The sequence below is a fragment of the Miscanthus floridulus genome, chromosome 2 (assembly GCF_019320115.1).
Source record: "Miscanthus floridulus cultivar M001 chromosome 2, ASM1932011v1, whole genome shotgun sequence".
Classification (NCBI taxonomy): domain Eukaryota; kingdom Viridiplantae; phylum Streptophyta; class Magnoliopsida; order Poales; family Poaceae; genus Miscanthus; species Miscanthus floridulus.
The window spans coordinates 167,368,713-167,394,126 of NC_089581.1; the positions used below are offsets into that span (position 1 = coordinate 167,368,713).

A 25,414-nucleotide genomic window follows, 5' to 3' on the forward strand; every position below is an offset into this window, starting at 1 on the left:
GTGGCTGCGGGAGTGCCGGTGCGGGATGGGTCGATGGGATCATGGGAGTGCGGTAGAGAATTTGGGCCACTAGGCCTCATTGGGCCTTCGGATGGGGAGAAAAAAGAGTAGGAGCATGCTATGTTGGGCTGAATTGTTGTACGGTTGTTCAGTTTACGTGTATTTTTGCCTTTTCAATATACATACATATATATACACTGTATATATGAATTTTTTAGCTCGGTCAAAAAGAAAAATAGCAATGTATTGGAGCCTGTGCTTCACAAAATAGTACATTGCTACCATCACATGGCCCTGTTCGCTTCTCTTATAATCCGTCTTTTTCAGCTTGTTTTTTTCAGTTAGAACGGTGTTTTTCTCTCACAATAAATCAGTCAGAACAGTGTTTTGGCTTGTTTTTTTCAGCAAAGCAAACGGGGCCTCTGCGCAGTGGAGTTAAAATGGCAGCAAAAGGATCTGGAAAATCAACCTTAGTAAGACTTCTCATGGTCAATAGTACGCATAGACTTCAGAACAATCAAAATTCCTATAGCTTAAATTGGTTGGGTTAATGATCACTACCATGTGTAAGCCATTAAACAAGAGTACAGTGCCTATTAGTAATGCTGATAACAAAATCTTTTTTGTTCTTATCAGACCTAGCAATGCTCCCTACCTCCAACCTGCAACCATACACAAACATATAATCAGTGAAAGGAAATGGAGACTAGTGCTATACCTTCTACAATCATATAATCAGTGCGATGTAATCTATAAACTGCTCAAAAAGAAATCTATGGATAAACAGGATAACAGGCAGTTGGAATAGCATGATCAGAAGCTGTCAGCCCATTCACTTCTACTTCTTGCCACGTATCTGACAATCTATCTACATTGTTTGGTACTTGCTAGATAAATTAGTTCTGCCATTCTTTATACTAATCCCTGCCTGACAGTGTTCACAAACAAGCGAGCTTCCACTACTCAATATGAAAGAAAACATAGTACAGGACACTAATACGATTTTAGCACAGAAAAATCAACAACTTTTCACTGGATTTTCAAGCACACACAATGCGCTAACCTGGAGAAGATCACTTCAATCCTATTCTGTGCACATTGAGGAAGAAGTCCTACTGCTGTGCTCCCACTCAGCCAAGGTCGTTGCGAGGGACCTCTACCTTTATATTGCAGAAAATATGAGTCAGTTTATGCATGAAAGCCTTACTTTCAGAAAACCGATGCACCGACACTGAAGAAATCACTAAGCGCTGCTTCCGTGTAAGCTACTAGTTGCTGAACAGTATCCCATATCTCATAGAAAAAGACAGTGATTAATGAGAATTGGGACATGACAAAGATGAAAGCAGGTAAGCAGATTGTATTTGCACCTTTTCAATATCCTCCTTGAGAGATTGTGCTCGGTACTCCAGCGGAGTCTGCAAAGACATGAAAATCAGATCACAAGAAAAGCCAAACAAATTAAAAATATCAAACTGCAGAAATAGAGAAGAAACTAGACTCGTCTCTGGAACTGTACAAACCTAAAATACTGTTCTCAAAAGAGGCCTGTTAGCAGCATGTTCTCGCCCAATGTCTTAACACCACCTGTAGATCGTATAATAGTCAAATATCTATGTGCTTACCAAAATTTTAACTTTCAATAAAACAGTAATATGTGAAATAGAAACTCACAAATTTATCATAACAATATCTGAAACTGCAAGAGCAAACAGAGCACTCTGCTTCTCGAAAGCTGTATAGCACACATAGAGCAGGAAAACTTACATTTTATTTGACGTTGACAGGAAAACTTACATGACTAGGTGGAAGCTTTCCACTCAGGAGATCAAGCAAGACAGTGCCAAAACTGTAAATCACACTCTCAGGACTTATTGTGCCTGCAGAACAGATAACAGTTAGAAAAAATAGAGAGGCACATTCCCAAAATTTAAAATTGGGCTTCGTCAAGAGTCAGCCTTAAGCCCGTATCTCTTTGCCTTGGTAATGGATGAGGTTACCAGGAACATACAAGGGGATTCGCTGATGATGTAGTGTTAGTGGACGAAAGCCATGCGGGAATAAATAGGAAACTAGAGTTATGGCGGCAGAACCTTGAGTCTAAAGGTTTTAGATTGAGCAGAACTAAAACCGAATACATGAGATGCGACTTTAGCGGAGTTATACAGGAGGAGGGAGATGTGAGTTTGGAAGGTCAAGTAGTGCCTAAAAAGAATACCTTTCGGTATCTGGGATCGATGCTACAGAGGGATGGAGATATTGATGTGGACGTTAACCATAGAATCAAAGCAGGGTGGATCCAGTGGCGACAAGCTTCTAGCATTCTCTGTGACAAGAGGGTACCACAAAAGCAAAAAGGCAAGTTCTTTTTTAACGGCGATTAGACCAGCTAAGTTATATGGAGCAGAATATTGGCCTACAAAGATTTAACATGTTCAACAACTGAGTGTTGCAGAAATGCGTATGTTGCGATGGATTTGCGGTCATACAAGAATGGACCGAGTTCGGAACGATGATATACGTGATCGCCTAGAGGTAGCACCAATTGAAGAAAAGCTTGTCCAACATCGGTTGAGGTGGTTTGGCCATGTCCAAATGAGACCTCCAGAGGCACCAGTGCATTGTGGAGTCCTAAGTCAAGCTAATAATATGAGGAGAGGTAGAGGACGACCGAAATTGACATGGGAAGGCAATAAAAAGATATTTAAAAGCTTGGGATATACCTAGAGATCTATGTTTGAATAGGAGTACTTGGAAAGCAGCTATTGAAGTGCCTGAACCGTGACTTGGGGCTCTTGATGGGTTTCAACTCTAGCCTACCCCAACTTGCTTGAGACTGAAAGGCTATATTGTTGTTGTTGTTGTTGTTGTTGCACGTTCCCAAAATGTTTCAGTAATATTAGTTTCAAGCTTACATGCTGGAAGTCTGAAACTAAACACGGTGGCACTGTGGCAAAGAAATCATTGATACATGTTAACTGAAAATAAGGTGCCAAAACTAATTGGACCTGACATTAATGTCACATGGGATCCTTAAGATTGCATACAGCGTGAGAATGGAGGTAGGGCAAACTCAAATTACAGAATTTTCACTAAAATCGATGGCATGCATATCATGAACAGCACATTAAATCAAGAACATGATATTTTAAATTTCTGTTCAAGCTCATGAAAAGGATTTTGCTTTCAATCTGAACAATTTAGAAATATGAAAATTAATGATAAATTACTGGGATTTCTATTATTTTAATTCAAATTGGCCACCAATAAATGTAGTTAATCTTCGTTTGTAGTAGTCTGTCTTAACAGATCATGTTTCTTTGAAGACATGTTTGGTACAGTATGATTTTTACAACATCAATTAAAATTCTTAGCAAAGAGTATGTCATCGAGAATATTTAGAAATGCAATATGAAAGTTTCTAACCCCATATTGTTTGAGAATTACCTTGGACGTTTGAGCTTTGAAGGTCTCTAGTGTGCAGAATAGTTTCTTAAAAAATGCTCAATAAACTGGCGCATGATTTCAACTTATACAAATTGAGAAGTACAGAAAGAATACACACAAAAATTAAAACCATGCGAAAATAGTATTGATGCCAAATGAAACCAAGAGAATGGAGAATCTTGGTTCACCTTAGCAAGAATATAGGTGTAGTGATGGAATCAGAAAGACATGGTGCCATAGTTCTCCCTAGTACACTAAACAATGATCTATATGATCTAAACAAGAATTCAAGACATGAGAAAAGAAAACTGTGAATTAGAAAACTATGAATTAGAGATGTGTGAGCCATGTTTATTTTTTCGAGAATCCTGGGCTATTCACAGTTGACAATCTGCAATTATCCTATTAGATCCTTAATCAAATGCAGGAAAACTTGCAAACCAAAATGGCACCAACACAGGGGCTAATAACTACAGAAAATTGTATTTTTACCTAGTGCTTCCAACTTCCTGGCTTGATTCTTCTGTCCACGTCAACCAAGCTCCTGCGACTGCAGCTGAAGATGGAGGAGCTCGCCGCTCCGGCCTGGGTGTGTGCCACCTGGATGAGCTGCTGCGTGACGGCGATGGCACGGTAACGGCGGCCGGCGCGGTCACGGCACCCGACTGAGAAAGGGCGCGCTGGGAACGGAGGTGAGGCGATGGCAGCTCGGGGTGGGGAGGAGACGCGGAGCGGAGGAGTTGATTCCCACACCGGGAGCGACGGGCATAGTATATACGGAGTACGTATAGCATATACAGATACCTCCCTTCACGAGTCACGATAGGTCGATAGGATTTCCTTTCTTCAATTTCCCTCCCTCGCGGTCGCGGCGGCGGCGGCGGCTCGTATAATAGCAGATCCGTCCGCGAACCTGAAAACCCGCATAGATCTGCCTTCTCCTTTCCCTTGGTAGCCTCACCGGCCCCTTCGATGGCTTCCGCCTGCTTCCTGCTTGACGGCGACGTGCGCCTCGTCGCCAGCACCGATGAATCAGCGGGTGCCCGCGGCACTTGTTTTCTTGAATTCTGGGTAGCAGAAGAAACCGGCCACAAGAGCGCGGTGCCTTCCGATGATGACGAACTGTGGTGGCTGGATCAAGACCGCGAGGAGGAGGAAGTGAAGCCCAAGGGCCTGGTGGACTGGGTACGGGAGGGCCTGGTCAGGGTCGCCACTGACAAGCCCGTCAGCCATCCGGAAATCTACACCTTGTCGCTCAATCTGGGGCTTTTTATATATTTACCATTATTATGATCGTCACTTATAGAAATCGCACTCTTAGAATGACGCTTACAAATTTAGCTGTTTTAGTTCGCGCTCCTTTCATTTTTACCACTTTCGTCTATGTGGCACGCCAGCTCGTGCTGACACGCTAACACCGGCACTGAAAATGACCCCGCTGCCCCCAGCCATCTTTCAATTAGACGCACTGTTGCCCTCTCCCTTTTCCCCTCTCCATTTCGTTCGCCGCCGCCTCCTTCCTCTGCCCGCCCGCCGCCCCCATCCTGCTCGTCTCCACCGCCACGGCCTCCTTCAATGGTGTTCAATTACTAGCTGCTGCTGCTGCTGAGGATAAGAAAGAAGGGGACGATGGCAAAGCCCAAGGCAAGATGACGTGCGACGAGAACGGCGTGGACGAGGGGTTCCCGTACGCGCGGCCGACCGTGTGCGAGCTATCCGGCAACGTCCGCGTGAGCCCGAAGCAGAAGACGGTGTACCTGGTGAACCCGTCCGTCGCGGCGGGTTCGACGAGAGCGGCGAGAAGCGGCTCCGCCCCTACGCCCGCAAGGACGACTTTTTAATGCCCGGCGTGACGGAGGTGACGGTGAAGTCGGTCCTCTCCGCCGCAGTGGCGCCCAAGTGCACGAAGCACCACGCCGTGCCGGCGGTGGTGTTCTCGATCGCCGGGTACACGGACAACTTCTTCCACGACATGGTGGACGCGATGGTCCCGCTGTTCCTGACGACGGCGCATCTCAAGGGCGAGGTGCAGCTGCTCATCACCAACTACAAGCCATGGTGGGTGCAGAAGTACACGTCGCTGCTGCGGAAGATGTCGCTCCACGACGTGATCAACTTCGACGCCGACGACGTGCACCGCTTCCCGGCGGGGCGCGTTCGTGGGGCTGTACCGCGACTGGGACTTGATCCTGTCGCCGCACTCGACCCGGAACCCGCGCAACCTGACGATGGTGGACTTCAGCCGGTTCATGCGCGGCGCGCTGGCGCTGCCACGCGCTCGGCCCGTGGTGCTCGGCGAGGTGCCCGGCATGCGTCCCCGGATGCTGATCATCTCGCGCGCGGGGACGCGGCGGCTGCTGAACCTGGACGAGGTGGTGGCGGTGGCGGACAAGCTGGGGTTCAACGTGACATCGGCGGAGGCCGGCGCGGACGTGCCGGCGTTCGCGGCTCAGGTGAACGCGGCGGACGTGCTGGTGGGCGTGCACGGGGCCAGGCTAGCGAACGTGGTGTTCCTGCCGACGGAGGCGGTGGTGGTGCAGATCACGATGGACTGGATGGCCACCAACTTCTATGCGCGGCCGGCCGCCGGGATGGAGCTCCAGTACCTGGAGTACTACGTCGGGGAGGAGGAGACGAGCCTAAAGGACAAGTACTCGAGGGAGCACGCGGTGTTCAGGGACCCCATGTCGCTCCACACGCAGGGGTGGCAGGCGCTCGCTCAGACCATCAAGAAGCAGGACGTCGGCGTCAACCTCACCAGGATCAGCTAGGAGGCTTGCTGCTCCTCCTACCAAGTACAGTACTATTGCTAGAAAAAAGAGAGGATGGGGGTGTCGGGGACCTAATACTAGGGTACCCCAGGAGGTAGAACCGATAACCACCAAACGTGAAAAACTTTCAGACGCATAAAGGCGTCATGTCATCCCTTGTTCGAGTAACAGGAGTTCGGTTCCGCCTCGCCCGACACCTTTGGGACGGGCTCGGTCTTGCTCGAGGGCCAAGGGATAAACTCCGTCTTGCCCGATGCCTTGAGGGCGGGCTCGGTCTCGCCCGAGGGCTAAGGGATGAGTTCCGTCTCGCCCGATCCCGGAGGGGCAGGGTCAGCCTCACCCGATGCCTTTGTGGGATAACCCTGTCTCGCCCAAAGGCTCAAAGTCAAACTCCGTCTCGCCCGACGCCTATAGGGCGGGCTCGGTCTCGCCCGAGGGCTAAGGGATGGATTCCGCCTCGCCCGATCCCAGAGGAATAGGGTTAGTCTCGCCCAAGAGATAGGGATTGATCTCCGCCTCACCCGACGGCCCAGAACGAGCCTCACCCTGATCGATATCTATCCCTCATAATGATGGATACAGGACGAGACAAGACGTTCGGGTCAACCATGGCTCCAACGACCATACCCTGCGCCTTGGCAGGAAAAGGACTGCCAGGGAGCAACAGGACTGATGTTTTAGACCCTTCCGGGCGCCACTGAGCCCAAAAGGTATTACAGGTGCGTGCATCTCACTCGGTAGAGTTGTAGGCGCCGCCTTCAGCTCTGGGACACGGAACCCAACGAAGATATACGACAACCGCTACGCTCCGAGAATGGATTTGCTATCTCCACGGGTGACGGATACTCCGTCACCGCACTGTGGACCTGAGGGAGCGGGGCCCTCTTCCCGACCCCTCAGGTCCTCCCAGTTAGAGGGCCTTGGCCACGGCGCTACACCGGACCCCGACCCCGAATTCTCCCTACAAGAATCATGGGAACCAGAAGGCATATGGAGCAAGGCTGGGGGTTGGCTCCTAAGTCAAAACCACTGTACTACAGCCCATACCCTGCGCAGGGCAGCATACTGTGACTAACCTGACATCCTACAGAGACATCAACAACATGGTAAGCACTTATCTTCCTTCGCACTCATCAGAATTGAGGACCTGACCAGGTAGACTTGAGCCCCAAGGCTAAGTAGAGTACGCATCCTGGAGCCCTCACCCTTGTAAAGCCAGCCCCTTCATCTATAAAAGGGGATGCGCATCCTCCATCAAAGGGACGGAAAAAATAGGACCGAACAATAGAATGCACTCATACACACGAGCAGCTACGAAGCTCTCGACCACCTTTCAATCCTTCGATCAGAGACTTGGGACCAGTCCCTCTCTCGGCAGTTTGTATCCCTTACTACAGACCGTTCATGGTGCTAATAACACAAGCAGCAACAAACTGGACGTAGGGACGTTCCGCCCGAACCAGTATAAATCCTGTGTCCTTTAGCGCACCATCCGAGCCTAACGCGCATTACTATAAATTTACTTGCTAGTGCTTGTACGAAACACCGACAGTTGGCGCGCCAGGTAGGGGCTTTGCGCGTTCCAAATCAGGTCTTGGATGGCCACCCACGCAATCACCTGGGCCCCGGGCGCACACGTGCGTTTTGGCGACCTGGATTTCATCATCACACTAGGAGGAGAGCTGGCACTGACTCACTCAGCCGCCCCATCTCCCCCTTCGATCAACCTCAGCCGTCTCAGGCTTAAGGGCCCACCGGGCAACTCCCGGGGAGTCCCGTCATCCAAGGAGGCCTCTCACAACACCACCATGTGTCCGGAAGGGTCCGTATGGAGCGCCCCGACAACGTTTCCGTTCGGTCTCCGCAACGTTGCGGCAACCGCTGGCCACCTTCTGGCGCTACGTGTGGTTCAACCACCCAGGGACATCGAGTTCGTAGGGGCGATGGAGCGGGATACGGAGACCCTCTACGAGCTTCTCAACGAGGAACCTGTACCGCTCTCCAGCTCAGATTCCAGCAGGGGGAGCCACCATCCTTCCCGGGAATGCTACATGACGTAGACCCCCGAGGGTCACGTCGAAAGCGCCTCCCGGGAAGAGGCCACCCCTACAAACAATCCTGAGAGTAGATCCGGGGAAGAGGGGACAGCCCCATCTCACCTGAGGATGGAGCAGCTAAGGGCTCATCAGCAAGAGATCGATGAGGCCGGGCAAGGGCTCGCACGGGAATACGCAGACATCAATCGCGAGATTGAACGCCGCAAAGACGGGGGGCGCGCGCGCGCCACAGCCCGCACCGTACATCAGAGGATCCTCACCGACGATGGGGCCTTTCCTCACTTTGCTCGAGCCAGCCAGAACATCGCCGCAGCAACCGCCTTGCTGCATGGCCTCCCGGAGGCCGCGACGTCCGAGGATCGACGCGCTTATCGGGAGATTCGCACGTTGCTTGAGCGTGCAGCCGCGCAGCAGGCGGAAAGTTCGTTGTCTCGACGACGCGAACCCGACACCAGCCAGCGCGCACCCTCAGTGCGTCCCACCAAGGACACATCCGTACACCAAACACCGCCAGCCGGCGGGCAGCCCTCCGTCGTCCTTGTACATCAATGCCTCAGCCGTGGCCGCGACGTACGCAGCATAATCGACGCCCGGAGACGTGCCCACGGCGACGATGGAGAAGCAGCGCGCCGCGGCTATCATCCCCGACGTGGAGGGCGCTACGACAGCAACGAGGACCGAAGCCCGAGCCCCGTCCTGCCAGGCCCTCAGGCCTTTGGCCGGCACATCCTCAACGCTGCGTTCCCCCTAAGGTATCGACCGCCTACGAACATTCCTAAATATTCTGGCGAAACAAATCCCGGGCTTTGGCTCGAAGACTATCGGCTCGCATGTCAGGCCGGTGGTGCGAGTGATGATAATTTTATTATTCGCAATCTCCCGCTATTCTTGGCCGACTCGGCACGAGCATGGCTGGAGCACCTACCGTCCAATGCTATTCAGAGTTGGGCGGATCTGACTGAGATCTTCGTGGGTAATTTCCAGGGCACGTACAAATGCCCTGGAAACCCATGGGACCTCAAGAACTGCCGTCAGAAGGCTGATGAAACCCTCCGTGGGTACATCCGGCGCTTCTTCCGACAGTGCAACGAGCTCCCGAACGTCGCCGACGCCGACGTAATAGGAGCCTTTCTGTCCGGAACGACCTGCGAATCCTTGGTCCACAAGCTAGGACGCAGGGGCCCGCGAACTACCAAGGAACTTCTGGACATCGCCACCAGTCACGCCTCTGGAGAGGAGGCGGTCGGAGCCATCTTTGATCGCTCCGACGGAAAGACAAGGCGGGACGAGGACGCCAGCGAAGGTGCCTCCAACCGTCCCACCAAAGGGAAAAATAAGAAGCAACGGCGCGACAACTCGCTCGTGGCCGCTGCCGACCGCAAAGGTGGCCGGAAGCCCGCGGAGGGCACTCCGAACCACTTCGAGAAAATGCTCGAGGGGCCATGCCCAAACCACGCCTTCCCGGCCAAGCACCTATACAAGGAATGCGGCCTTATGCGCAAATACTTGGCCGGGGGCCTGAACAAGGAGGAGCGGGGGAAGGAGCCTGTTCCCACCACTGACGACATGGAGGAGAAGGACGACACCTTCCCAACTCCGACCGGTGCCCTCATGATCTTCAGAGGATCAGCGGCCTACGACTCTAGGCGCCGCCAGAAGGTCGCACGTCGAGAGGTCTACACCGCTGGACCGGCTATGCCAGCTTATCTCCGATGGTCGGAATCCGCCATAACCTTCGACCGGTCTGACCATCCAGATGCCATCCCACACCCGGGAAGGTATCCGCTTGTCGTCGACCCGATCGTCGGTCCAAAGCGGCTCACCAAGGTACTGATGGATGGGGGCAGCGGCCTCAACATCATGTACGCCAAGACGCTCGACGAGATAGGCGTCGACCGAACGCACCTCCGTCCCATCCGAGCACCTTTCCATGGCATCGTGCCTGGAAGGCAAGCCGTGCCACTAGGGCAGATTGACCTACCCGTCACTTTTGGGGATCGATCCAATTATCGGACTGAGACCCTCACCTTCGATGTAGTGGGGTTCCCGGGGACTTTCCACGCCATTCTGGGGCGACCATGTTACGCGAAGTTCATGGCCGTACCCAATTACACATACTTGAAGCTGAAGATGCCAGGTCCCCATGGGATCATCACCATCGGCACCTCCTTCCAGCGCGCTTACGAGTGCGAGGTCGAATGCTGCGGACATGCATCCGCAGTCATCGCATCCGAAGAGCTCGCCACCCTCAGAGAGGAGGTCATTGAAGGGACACCTGACGCAAAGAAGTCATCTGGATCGTTCGAATCGGCAGAGGGCTCCAGGGACGTCCTCTTGGACCCCAGTAGCTCCGAGGGCAAAAAAGTCCGAATCGGGACCGCGCTCTCCTCCACGTAGGAAAGCGCGCTTGTCGACTTCCTCCGCGCCAACAGGGACATCTTTGCGTGGAAACCCTCGGATATGCTAGGCATCCCGAGGGAGGTCGCCGAGCATACTCTCCAAATCCTCCTGGGCTCCAAGCCGGTGAAACAACGCCTGCGCCGCTTCGACGAGGAGAAATGCAGGGCCATCAGCGAGGAGATAGCCAAGCTACTAGCCGCAGGATTCATAAAGGAAGTATACCACCCAGAATGGTCAGCAAATCCTGTTCTTGTCCGAAAAAAAGCGGGAAATGGAGAATGTGTGTTGATTATACTGGCCTCAACAAAGCGCGTCCAAAGGATCCATTTCCTTTACCACGAATAGACCAAATAGTCGATTCCACCTCGGGGTGCGAAACCCTCTGTTTCCTAGACGCATACTCAGGCTACCATCAAATCACGATGAAAGAGTTCGACCAGCTCGCGACATCTTTTATCACGCCCTTCGGATCATTTTGCTACGTTTCAATGCCGTTTGGTCTGAAGAACGCTGGAGCAACGTACCAGCGTTGTATGCGTAGTTGCTTCGGAGACCTCATCGGGCGAACCATTGAGGCCTATGTCGATGACATCGTAGTCAAATCCAAGCGGGCTGACCACCTTGTCGCAGACCTTGAACGCACCTTTACGAAACTCCGGGCGAACGGCATCAAGCTCAATCCCGAAAAATGTGTTTTTGGGGTCCCGAGGGGCATGCTGCTCGGCTTCATCGTCTCCGAGCATGGCATCGAAGCCAACCCAGAGAAGATATCAGCCATCACGAGGATGGGCCCGATCCAAAACATAAAGGGGGTTCAGCGGATCACCGGGTGCCTTGCCGCCCTCAGCCGATTCATTTCACGCCTCGGCAAACGAGGACTCCCCCTTTATCGACTCCTGAAGAAAACTGACCGCTTCGAGTGGACGACCGAGGCTCAGGAGGCACTTGACATGGTTAAACAATTTTTAACTAAGCCGCCGGTCCTAGTTCCTCCATGCGATGGAGAATCTCTCCTACTATATATATCGGCCACCACCCAAGTGGTTAGCTCCGCCTTAATAGTAGAGCGAGAGGAAGAGGGGCACACCTTCAAGGTGCAGCGCCCTGTATATTTCATCAGCGAGGTGTTATCCGACTCCAAAACCCACTACTCCCAGATCCAGAAACTCCTCTACACCGTCCTCATCACCAAAAGGAAGCTACGCCACTACTTCGAGTCACACCCCGTGACAGTAGTGACGTCGTTCCCCCTCGGCGAGGTCGTTCGTAGCCATGACACTACGGGAAGAACCGCAAAGTGGGCACTCGAGCTGATGGATCAGGGCATTTCTTATGTCCCCCGAACGGCGATCAAATCTCAGGCACTGGCTGACTTCATCGCGGAGTGGACCGAGGTCCAGATGCCACCAGCAACCGTCGATCAAGAGTACTGGATAATGTACTTCAACGGATCACTGATGAAGAAGGGCGCCGGAGCAGGACTAGTCTTTGTATCCCCCTCGGGGTGCACATGAGGTACATGGTTTGGCTTCATTTTCCCTCATCAAACAATACTGCAGAATACGAAGCGCTCATCAACGGCCTACGAATCGCCATCGAGGATAAATTCGATGGCCTCGAACTCGATCATATCCCCAGGCGCCTCAACGAAGCGGCCGACACACTCGCAAAAGCAGCATCCAGCCGAGAGCCGGTTCCAACAGGCGTCTTCGCCAGTGACCAACACAAACCCTCGGTACGCTACGCGGGGTCGGAACAAGCCGACGATGGCCCTTCTAGTCCGACCCCCAAGGCCGATCCGCCAATTGTTCCTCCTGACCCCGAGGTCATGGAGCTTGAAGAAGACCCAGCAATGGAGTCCGACCCTCCCGATGACTGGAGAACACTTTACCTCGACTATCTCCTCCATGACGTACTACCAACCAACAAGACAGAAGCCCGACGGCTCGCGCGACGCGCCAAATCCTTCGTTCTTGTAGAGGGCGAACTCTACAAACGAAGTCACATCAGAATTCTGCAACTTTGTATCCCTGGCGAACAGGGAAAACTCCTACTGAGCGACATCCACGGTGGAGCATGCGGTCACCATGCCGTGCCAAGAACCTTGGTTGGAAAGGCTTTCCGATAGGGTTTCTATTGGCCCACCGCGGTAGCCGATGCCGAGCAAATTGTACGCACCTGCGAAGGGTGCCAATACTACGCTCGGCAAACTCACCTCCCGGCCCAGGCTCTCCAGATGATCCCCATCATGTGGCCCTTCGTGGTCTGGGGGCTTGACCTGGTTGGGCCACTTAGAAAGGCGCTCGGAGGCTTTACCCACCTGCTTGTCACCATAGACAAGTTCACAAAATGGATTGAAGCTCGGCCAATATCCACAATCAAATCCAAGCAAGTTGTTTTGTTCTTTCTCGACATCGTCCATCGCTTTGGAGTACCGAACTCCATCATTACAGACAACGGCACGTAGTTCACTGGTAGGAAATTCATTCGTTTCTGTGATGAACAACACATTCGAATCGATTGGGCAGCCGTCGCGCACCCCCGGACGAACGGACAGGTCGAGCGCGCAAACGGCATGCTTCTTCAAGGCCTCAAACCCAGAATTTTCAACCGGTTGAACAAGTTCGGCGCGCGTTGGCTCGCTGAGCTCCCGGCTGTGCTCTGGAGCCTAAGGACGACTCCTAGCCGGGCCACCGGCTACACACCCTTCTTCATGATCTACGGCTCCGAGGCCGTTCTCCCGATGGACCTCGACTATGGAGCACCAAGAATCAGAGCATATGACGAAAAGGGAGCCGAGGCATCTCACCAAGATGCCATGGACCAGCTGGACGAGGCCCGCGACATCACCCTCCTCCGTTCAGCCAAGTACCAGCAAGCGTTACGGCGGTACCACAGCCGACGGGTGCGGAGTCGAGCCTTCAACGTCGGAGACCTCGTCCTCCACCTTGTGCAGAGCAACAAGGATCGTCACAAACTCTCCCCGCCCTGGGAAGGGCCCTACATCGTTGCGGAAATACTTCGCCCAGGCGCCTACCGGTTGAAAACCATCAAAGGCGAGGTCTTCACCAACGCCTGGAACATTGAGCAGCTACGTCGTTTCTATCCTTAAAATAAGCTTACACTTTTCTTTATCAGTTTTTGTCTTAACAGAACCCCGATCCTTAGTGATTTCCGACCCCTGCAAATCGCGAGGGGTCAGACCTCACTCGGGGGCTGGCATGTGATCGTAACATATGTTATGTGTAATACAAGTATCGCGCTTGCAAAAAATCCCTGTGTTATACTTACAAACATTCTATAAGTTTTCCATTCGCCTCGTAAATAAGTCTCGAGGGCTAAGATCTTGGGAACCAATTCTGAATACAACTGGTAGGACTGCGAGACACCCACGCCCCAGCGGCTGCAACCTCTTTGCTCACCAGTTCAATCAGAATTAGTTTGCCCACGTTCCTAGCTTCCTATGACTTAGACCATGAGAAGAGTTGGAAAGCGCTAAAATGACTTGCCATAAGCAAAGGATGTAATTTTGTTCATTTTTTGCACGAATTCACCACTTACGAAGCAATGTCATTACAAAAAGGAACAATATATTCAGAGGACTGTTTACTCGGGGGCTTCCCCACAACGTTATTTCATTACAGTCTCGGCTCAGCTCTACCATAAGTACTACTGCGGTCGCCGCACCACGCTCTCCATCGGTGACGTCCGGGGCATGTACACGGGCCAGCTCGTCTACTACGGTCGCCGTACCACGCTCTCCATCGGCGACATCTTCGCAGGATCCTCAAAGGCGCCACCATCTACGACGCCTCCACCGGAGCGTCCGGGGACTATGCCATCGTCGTCAGCTGCGACCCCGGCAGCGACGCCACCGCCATGACGTCTGGAGACTACGCCATCATCCCCAGCCATAACCCTGACAACGGCGTATGGGCGGGAAATGCCTCCCGCTAAGGGAGGAGCACAGCGAACGACGGCGCAGTCAACGACGTACGACGCCCACCGACGCCTCCTTTCCTTCAACAGCAGCGACTCCTCAGCAAGGGCCGCGCGCACCATCTCATCTACGTTGGATAACCTCCGGCTCAACATCACACACCAGACTCATGAGCAAGTTTGTAAGTTCTCTATCTCTCTCTGGCATTACTCTTCCTCACTCAGGATCCACCGCGACGCACGGACGCGTTTGGCGGAAAGGAAGAAGAAGGAGAGATAGCGGCTCAGAGGTAGAAGGGGAGGTGGGATGAGAGCTCCTCTCCCCCTCCCTATTTAAAGAGGAAGCGCTGTAACTAAGGAAAGGTGAAAGGTCGGACGAAAAACCCTCTCCCTTCCCTCTTTTTTAATATGCAATCAATGCTGATTGATATCTGAGGGGACGCGCCAGAAGTGATGGGACGAACCCCGGTCTACGAGGCGTCCCTCTTTGGTCAAACTGAACACTGCCTGGGTATGGCCCGCCACTGACCCGCTCCGGATGCGGCGATTAAGGCACCCACATAGGCAGACAACTTTTCACCTCCCCATGTAGGACCACGGACGACCCGACAACGGGACCTTTCAGATCTCCTGGGTCGACCGTTCGGCCCAGAAGACACGATGAACGAACGACCAAAGAAAGATAAGCCTCTCAGCTTTCTCACTTTATGCGTTAAAATTCGTTCGCAAGATTCCGACCCCGTCAAATAGCAGGGACGCGAGCATCACTCGGGGGCTGCCGAGGATGACTACCAGTCTAGACATCCTCTTCACCCGACCCCTCCGTACGCCTGAAACTAAGGGTGCGACATACAGGCACAAAGCTTTGAGTAAAACTGGATGAACTAGCAAACCCTACGCCCCGATAGCTACGGTGTTTCTGTTTACCAAAAAAATCCTACTCAACGCCCCTCGCGTCTCTAGTTTCGACGTCTGCCTTCTCAAAGAAGGGATCGGAGGGGTCCGCCTATAGAGTCTCCCCCAAAGGAGAAGCTGTCAGGCTGCCCAAGTTAATCGAACGGCTCGGATCGTCACCGAGACACGAAAACAAAGAATAGCAATTCTTACGCAGGTTTTTTCAACCTCGTCACAAACGTCAGGGCCCGAACCCATCTGGTAGGAGCTTTTCCACCACTCATATCACCAAGGTAACGTTACCGACCCCGCCTTTATTTTCAATTAAATGTTGCATTCAAAGCATTTCATATGCAAAAAATTGCATCCCAACGATTCGTGTCGCACCACGAAACAGCTGTCGCCTCATTCGATATAGGCAACCATAGGCTGAGGTTCGAAGGTCGGCCCGCGAAGGGCTCGAGGCCGCCTCACGCTAAACAGGGCCAGGGAGAGATAACCAAGACGAGCCCCAGCGGCCCTGCCCGATCCTGCTCAGAAGCGAACTGGGACGTCTCGACCTTCTCTCGTTCGATTCTAACCTCGAGCCAAACCCACAGAATCTCCATCGAGGAGAGGCCATCGGGCCCCCTGAGCTTATCGAACGACTCAGGCATCTGCCGGGAGGCGGGTTAAGAAGTTGTGGAATGCCACCAGAGGGCTCTGCCGACCCCATCAGCAAATGATGGACCCGGATTCCGCACGAACGTACCCGTTAGCGAGCTCGTTGAGCGTGGTACTCAAGCCGTCGAGGCAAGTGTCGTTCACTCAGCCCCTCCGATTGTGAAAACCGAGGACGGGGTAACACGCAAATAATGGCCGACCCCTATCAGACCCTAACAAGGCTCGGGGGCTCGGGCCAAACAATGCAGGGACACAGGTTCAAAGGCCCCACCTTGCCGAGCCCATAGAGTCCCCAGTTGGGATTTCTGTTGGAAGACAGGGTGGGGATTATTGCGATGACATCCATTGTTACCAAAACCACAATTCTGGTCTCCAGTAACACCCGACCCCAGTAGGTGCGGGGGTCAGACCTTACTCGGGGGCTGTTAAGGTATGGCCACCTCCTTTCCTCCCTTCGGAACAATCTCCTCGCATTATAATCAGCGGCATAATTCAGGGGAACATATTGGTAAGACCGTAAAAAATCAAATCGCAAAAAATCAAACAAAACGAAATTAAGACGCAAAAGCACGAAAGGCGTCTAGACTCGAAAAGTACCGACACTTGTCCACATATTACATATAAGCTGTTCTCAAAATTGTTCGATTAATTACTCCCGCGAAGGGAGAACCATTTCTTTCAGACTGTCTGCCAGGTTCTTCGCAAGGGAAGCGACCATCTTCTCCATTTCCTCCAGCTCTTCATCCTCGTAGGTGGACGGAAAGCCTTCGCTCATCACCTTCAGGTTTATTTCCTTCTCATAATGGGCGTGGGTGACGGTGAAGGCCTGGGTAATCCCGGCGTGAAAGGCACTCTCCTCAAGTTGGCCCACCCGAGCCGTGATACCTCCGACACGAGCTGCGAGCGGGCCGGTCTCCACCGGCTCCATCACATTCAGGGCGTTAAGGACCACCCCGACCGTAGCTTGTAGAAGATCGTGCTCATCGCTCTCAGCCTGAAGAGCCCTTCGCGTATAGGCAGCCTCTTTCTCCAGCTTGGTGGCGATGTTCTCAGCACTCAACCTTCCTTCCACCGTGTCACCAAGCTCCGCCCGGAGAGAGCGGACCACCTCGACGTCCTCGTCCACCTTCTGCTGGAGGGCTGTGGCCCTACTCTCGGCCTTCCGCCGGAGGTCCCGCTCCATCTCCAGCTCCTTCAGGACTTCGCTGGCCTTCTCATTGGCCGTGGCATTCCTCTGCAACAGCTCGTCTCACTCTTTTTGGAGCCTAGCAATCTCCTCTCCATCCAGCTTAGACCTCGCCGACAGGTCCTCGAACATCCCGTGCGCCTCCTCCGCATCCTGACGCGCCTGGGCCTCCCGCTCCTGGACGATAGCAAGCTGGGCGGCCATGTTTGCTCACAGCCGGGCCTCCTCGGAGAGGCGATCCCGCTCCGCCTTCTGCTCACGGAGGAATTGGGATTTTTTCTGGCTATGAGCAACAAGAATCTGAAGAAGAAGAAGAAGACTGATATCAGAAATGCGAGAACCCACAAACACACGAAGAAAGAAAAAAGAAAGTCCAGAAAATACCTGAGAGGTAGGGATAACGATCTCACGGAGGGCTCCTCTGGCCTGGTCTAGGGCGTTCAGCTTGGTCGAGATCCCAATGTCAAGACCTTCTCGCTCCATACTCTCGGAATGATCATCGAGCGAGAAAAGAGCCGACGTCGGGTCCTGAGCAGCCATCCACTGGAGCGGCGGCTCCCCCCACGTAGGGGAGCGGCTTCCTCCCGACAAAGGGGCCGGTGGCGGCTCTATCCTGACCCTATGCGGCACCACCGCCGCACTCAAGGACCCTCCGGCCGGACCCTCCTCCGTCTGGACCGCTTCGGGCGCCACGGGCGGATCCACATGGGCGCCTGGCGGCGCAGATTGCACCACGCCCTCGGGTGCCACCACGACCGCGCCCGGCTGATCCTGGTTTGGCGCAGTCATGATCACCTTCACCAGCAGTATACGGTCCTCGGCCGGCTGTTCCACCTCCGCGGGCGTGGGAGCCACCATGGACGCCATCGGTTCGGCCAACGCGGCCTCGACATCGGCACCACTCCTGCCTAAAACAGGGGTGACACCAGGCGACATCGTCTGTCCCACTTGAAGGGCGAGACTCTTCTTGGGTGCCAGCCCTAGGAGGTGACCCGTCCGCAAGAACCTACACAAAGGTAATAACCGATAAGTCAAAATAAAAATGGAAAAAAGATGAAAACAGAGGAGTCAAGAGCTTACGTTGATGTCCTCGGCCGGCGGAAGCGTTTTGGGGATGGATCCCCAGATCCCTGCCCTGACTTGTCCGGACGGGACCGTTTCATGCCTGCCCCCTACTCCGGGGCAGGGGGGTTCATCTCGTTGGGCGCGGCGCCGGAGTCGCTCCCCTCCATCGTCTTGTCGGGCGCGGCACTGGAGCCGTCCCCCTCCATTGTCTCACGGGGCGCAGCACCAGAGCTGCTCCCCTCCATCACCTCACAGGGCATGGCATCAGAGCCGGGCGTGGCTCCGGTGCCACCCCCCTCCATGGTCGCCTTGGGATCGGCGGCAGCAAGCCCGGTGTCCCCCATCCACCGATCCTCGGCCGGCACGCCGTGCGAAGCGGCGGACTCGCTGGCCTCCACTGACCTCATCGATTCACTTCCCTCTGCGTGAAAAGGGAAGGGCCCCTGCACGGGTGGGTGGCCACTCGTCAGCGTTTCCTCATCCTCCAGGACGCCCCAATCCACATCGACAGCTACCTCATCGTCGTCGTTGTCATCCTCATCATCGTCGTCATCCTCACTGCTCACGTCCTCTCCCCGATCCCGTGCCTCCTACTTCAGTCGTTTCGCCTTCTTCATCTCCTCCTTTGCTTTCTTGTGCCGCTCGGCCGCGAGTCGATTCGCCGCCGCCGCAGCCCTGTCCTTCGGCAGTGGAGCCAGACTATCCTTGAAGACTAGCCCCCTCGGCTAGCCCCAACATCACAAAAGCAAGTATTAAAAAAAGGGGGGGGAGATTCAGGAGAAAGAAAAGAGTGCGGGAGAAGAGGGCTTACGAATTCGAAGAACCCAGGCTCCGGCCGCATTGGAGGATGCCCGGGCACCGGATACACGATGTCGAGGACCATGCCAGCAGAATCCTTCGTCGGCTCCGTCGCCTCCTTGACACGCTGCGCCACTTCCGAATAAGGGAGCGTCTCATCAACGAGCACCGTCCCCTCAAACAATATCCCGGGCATCATCCGATGCAGGGGAAGCACACGCGCCATCAGTGGCGCCACCCTCCTCGCGTGGTAGGCACCGATAATCCCCGACCCCTTTACACCCCGACCCTTCAGGGCATGGAGGGCGGAGAGAAGGTCGGAGATGTGCTTCTTGTCTTTAGACTGGATGCCCCAGCCCCACGACGCCGGAGCATCCACAATAAGACGTCCGGTGTACTTCGGTAGGGTGGCACTCACATCATCCCTAATATAAAACCACTGCGAATGCCATCCCTTATTGGATGTAGCCAGACGCATGTACGGGTAACCCTTCAACCGGGTATGGCGTAGATGAATGCTGGCACACCCCATCGGCGCGTTCACTTCTTTCCCCCCAATCTTTCTAATGGAGACAGGGATCCCGATCTTCCGTCAGGTGATGGTAACTATCGTTGTGGCGGAGAGTGACACACCGATCTGGCTTCAGATCGAAAGATCGAACCCTGCAATCTTAGCACCACAGCTCCTCTGGTTATCAACCAAGTCATGGACCAGGTTGACCTCACCAAGAAGGCTAATCCCTGCCTGCGCAACGAAGAACACAAGCAAGAACGAGAAAGAAAGCAACCAAATTACAGATGAATGATTAATCTCACGAGTTGGGGTCTCACAAACCGAAGAACGGCGAAACTGTTTCTTAACAGAATAATCTAAGCAAAACCCAAACCCTAAAGTAGGCGGTGGCTACTCATTATATAGCCTAAGGGACGTCCAAGGATCCCTCTTCACGTCCTAAAGGTGTCCCAACACGTTACAAGGCCCAACGGCCCAAAAGAAGGTGTCGCAGCACCCTGATAGATTCTGGACGCTAACTTGTTTCGACGATTCCCGTTGATTCCAAAGAGCTTTTGATGTGAAACCACTTGGATTGGCTTCCTTATCAAATTATCTTTCCATCCATATGTGGATCATCGAAAACGGAGTTCGGATGCATCCGGAGCGTCCATTTTATTGTAGACTGGTCCTCATGGCCGAGACAGACTCGAACTCGGATTGGACTGGGCCTCTAGCTTGGCTTGGACGTCCTTGCTGGCCTCCTAAGGTGGTGGCCAAGGAGGAGGACGTCTAAGGCCATCTCTTAGGTGTTCTCCATCTTCTTGGGGCGTGCTCCAACTTGGGCCGGGGTCCCAAGGATGTCTAACAAGCCCATGACGACAGTGTAGCTCCCGTCAGAAATAGCGACAGAATATATTAGTAATTTGGAGGCCTTGCCGACGTGATATTGAGATGGGACCAGATTTATTTGAAAGCTTATCAAACAAGATTTCCATCAAGTGCTCATTGACCTTGATCGCACTCCGGATGGATGAGTTATGGCCTTCCCAATGAGGCACTGTCGGGCTGCCGACGAACCAAAAGTTCAACTTTGATGAACTTCCATTATGAAACACATTTGAACCTACAATCAAATAGTAACATGTACATGTGGAACCAAGTGAATTATAACCAAAGCCACTATGCAAATGTAGGAACGAGCGCACCTTATAATCATTGTTCGTATCCGAAGGTGCCATGTCCTCATCATCCTCCCCTTCTTGACAATAAACCGTCCTCGGTTTGGGATTAGATGAAGAAAACATTGTTGGTAGTAGCCAACAATGCTCCCCTTCTTAAAATTTAACATGTTTCTTTAAAACAAAACTAGGGGAACTCGACATGACAAGATTATAGCAATTGCAATCCTTTGGTTGATCATACTTTTGCTCAATATAAGGAGATTTCAGATTTGAACAAATATAGACACGATGCACCATATACTCTCCTTTGCAATTATATTTTCCAATAAAATGATATGTATGTCTAGAGAACTATGGCAAATCAGCATATGCATAAAGTTTCTCCTCTAAAGAACTAAGATTACACGGAACATCAAATTCAATGTAACCCAAAGTATTTAAAGAAGACAATAATTTTAGCTCATTAACTTCACTAGCATTATGAATAACAAGTCTATTTTCAGCACAAGTGCTCATTTTCAGCACACATATAGCGTGATCATTCTTCAATGATTGCATGGGTATAACATAAATATCATCATGCAAGTCATCTTCATCACAAGAAACATCAAGCAAATCATCTTGTGACAAAGGTAAATCAAGCGAATGCTCCACTAAAATTTGCTCTATCATAGCATGATTGGTGGAAAAATTCAGCACATCAAGAGAACTCTCACCTTCTGTGAGTTTAGCATCATGGGCATTACCTTTGCTCTCATGTTCAGCAGGGGTAATCATTGATGGTTCTGAATTTTCACATGAGGCTGTGAGTTTCTCATTTTCTATCACGTCATCCTTGCTCTTTTCTACATTGTCCTGCAAAAGGTTAGGCATAGCAGGAGGAATAACAACAGACTCTTCCTCTAAATGGTGCACCTCATCATATGAAGTTAAAACAGGAGGTCGATTAACAAAGGTTTCTCGCATAAGAAGTTTCATATCATTCCAAGTTTGAGGCTTATCAGAAGGATCTAAAGACTCCCACCAAGATAAAGCAGAATGTCGTAAAACACTAGCTGCATTTTTTACCTTCCTCCTTGGACACATAAAGCGAGTAGCAAATATATTATCGATGGCAATTTCCCACTCTATGTACTCATCAGCACCTATACCATCATAAGTCGGTGGATACGAACAACCTGTCATTGTTAGAAGACAACAAAAGACAATACAAAAATATTATCCCTATCAAATGACTACGTGGTTGCAGTGGTGTCACTTTTGATAGCAAGTGGAAGCGTCTTACCAAGCTCTTACAAAGTTCTTACCAATGCAAGCAGTGGGCGGTACAACCGGTGGCTGGTTCGTGATACCTATGAGGTAGTGGTACCGAGATTGCAAGGACCTTTTTTCTGTACCGATCTGAAGTATATATGTGGAGCTTGGGAGGCACGAAAAAAAACAAATATATATATATGTGGCACACAAGTCAGTGACAGACAGCAATACTGAATAAATGTCCAAAGCACTTGTCCTAGTTGCTGGCCTATACGTGTTCCTATCACCAGTTGTGATAAACAAGAGAGAAAACAAGGATGAAAGGAAACAAGTATTAAAGGTAGCAACGGATATGAACAAGGCAAAAGGTACCACAAACAATAGAGCTATTGAGTGTTCCTCTATATGCATGGATATGTATACAGCACTGTGGGCTGTGTCGACGGAAAGCTCAAGTTCCTCTGTATGCATGGCTTTGACGTCTATAGCGACGGCGAGGTCCCTGATGACAAGATCACCATAAACAATTGGACCCTGGTGGGGAGGTTCCCTGACCTATGCACTTTGGTGAAAGATGACAACACAAGTCTCAGTGTTGGAGAACTCTGGGGCGATGAGTCGTTCCGTGCGGGTCTAGGGCTGCTAAAGTGCCTACTCTTCGTCCCCGCTCTGTTCGTTTGAGTTTGTTTGGCTCATAAGTCATGGCTGAAAGTACTGTTGGCTGATTTGGTGTGAGAGAAAAATACTATTCGTTGGCTAAAAAAATATGACTTATAAGCTAAATAAGTCCAAACGAATGGTGCGCCCGTCCTTAGCCCCAAGGAGCCAGATGTGGTCTACTTCATCTTGAACGATGTCTGTTGCGTGGACGGGCGCAACACAACCAAAACCCAGTATGCGCTCAGTCTGAATTTGAAAAGTAAAAAGGTGCTGTCATGGGTCGAGTGCTCCCCTGAAAGACTTCGAATGTGTCCATCTTTTATTGCTGCTGACCTCTGTGCTTACAAGGAACCATCCAATCCGGATGACCAGGTAACATCATCACAATGAAACTCGAATTAGAGTCTAAATTTACATTCAACGATCCAATTGGATTGGAAAATCAAATTAGAGTCTAAATTTACAAATCACTCGATTGATAAAATACACAATGAAAAATGATGACGATGACGAGGACATGGAAGATGCGGACACAACAAATTTTGAGGTATTTTTTCCTATGTTCCGAGTTATGTTAGTTCAAGCAAGCTTTTCAATTTGAAAACTTTTACGTCATATTGCTCCTCTGTATATGTGACTTATATGCGACACTGAAATGTGGCCCTTGTCTTCGTTAAATCCCGGGTCTGCCACTGTGTTAATGGGCTATCAGAACTATTGGTTTAGATGATGGGCAACTCATCTATCCTCTACCAACTTCTCGGAGTTTGATAAACTTCAATAATAGTATGTTTAATGGCTATATTACTATATTGCCATGGGTGCCATGGACACCATGACCGAAATGTTCGAAACTTTGCAACCATTTGTTGCCTCTTATTGGAGCTAAATATTGTCTGGTTTAGGCTACAAAACTTTTCTTGCTCGCAAAGTTGCTGGATGTATTTGTTACCTCTTATTGGAGTTTGAAAAGAACAACAGCTTCAGCAAGGAACTGAAATTTGGGATATATTTATTTTCTTGGCAATTTGCTACAATATGCATTAGCTTTGTATCATCCAAATATTGATTATTTCGCAAACAAATGTAATTAAAATTATTATTACTAATAACAATCATAATTTTGTCTGATTTAGGTGAATGCAATGCACAAGTGCCGCAAGCTGGATTGACCATGGCCTCAAAACTAAACCAAACCTTGAGTTACCTGTAAAGATTATTTTTTGTTAAGAAAAGACATTGTATCTCAGTTTTATATAGCCACATTTAGCATTATGGCGTGCCCTTCACCTGTAGCATCGCAAGGGTATATTTAGCTAGTTAGCTAGTTAATTTGATATAAGTGAATTTGTACAAGAGTTTAGTGATACGCTAACTTCTCCTTTGTTCAAAAATAGAATGATTTAGTTTAGTGCCAAACAGAAACTATATCACACTTGAAAATATAATGTTTTAGAATCTCATTGACTTCCATTCTCTCTGCAAATGCAATCATCCAATTGGCAAAGCGATACCACGATGTGAGCGGCTGACAATGACTAGCGTCCAACCGTTACAACACATACCACGATGCAAGCGGTGTGACAAAACCACCTAATCTAATGTCTCCCAGGGGTGCTCGTTTTCCATTAGACACTAAGCACTCAAGGGAGGACATTAAATTACTCGGTTCTGTCGGGCACACCCCAGGGAAGAACCCAAAAATCCACATTTTTGCCATCAGGATCACAAATGAGAGAATAAAGCTTACATCATTCTTAACAATTTCTTTTATCACTTTTAATACAACATCAGAGTACAATATTTATTATTATAACAGCAAAATGTAATCATATTATCAGAGTTATGAACAATTTAATTTAACAGCGGAATATAAACATGTGATCAGAGTTACAGCGGAAATAATTATCTAAACATGATATGAGGAAGCATTGATATGTATACTATGACAACAGATTATAAAACTTTCATTTATAAAAATATTTGGTGAGAGTTATAAATAACAACTATAATCGCAGCGTAAATGAATCCTCGCTGAGCCCACCAGGAAGAAATCCACACACAAAGATCAGCTTTAGACTCCACCTGTCACCTACAACAGGGGAATAAAAACCCTGAGTACTCAATTATACTCAGCAAGACTTACCCGACAGAAGGAAAGAAAAGATTCCAAGGATATGTGTCGGTGCAGAAAGTGACCAACTAGTAAATATTTATAGTTTTGCTGTACGTTATGATCGGAGGTGGCCTAGCACTCAATGACACAGGATTTATACTGGTTCAGGCAACGTGCTCTACGTCCAGTCAGGGTCGGTCGACGACTTTATTCCTGAGCCCAGGTGCTCAAAGTCTGTAGTGGGGGTACAAACAAGAAGGAAGAAGAAGGTGGTGTACAAGAGGTTCGGTCGGCTCCGACCGGAAGGGTCGCGGTCGGAACTTGACGGTCCTGTGGTTGGGAGCATTGATGTCAATCTAGTGAGTCTGGGCTTAAAGAAATCAATCTCCCCTTCGGGGGAGGGAGCGCATCTCCTTTTATAGATGAAGAGGATGGCTTTACAGGTGAGAGGAGGAGAGTACAGATATTTCTAAGTCTTACTGCC

The 25,414-nt window shown here is 50.9% G+C and overlaps 1 long non-coding RNA gene and 1 pseudogene across 1 annotated transcript; one reads left to right on the forward strand and one right to left on the reverse strand.

The window, feature by feature from the left end:
* Window positions 1–453: 453 nt before the first annotated feature.
* Window positions 454–4,704, reverse strand: LOC136540538 (uncharacterized). The gene is made up of 4 exons (XR_010779993.1): window positions 3,940–4,704; window positions 1,524–1,880; window positions 1,064–1,418; window positions 454–662 (listed from the first exon to the last, which is right to left on the reverse strand). It is a non-coding gene; the product is annotated as an uncharacterized lncRNA (long non-coding RNA).
* Window positions 4,705–5,096: 392 nt separating this feature from the next.
* Window positions 5,097–7,619, forward strand: LOC136540539 (beta-1,2-xylosyltransferease XAX1-like; annotated as a pseudogene).
* The last annotated feature ends 17,795 nt before the right edge of the window (window positions 7,620–25,414 follow it).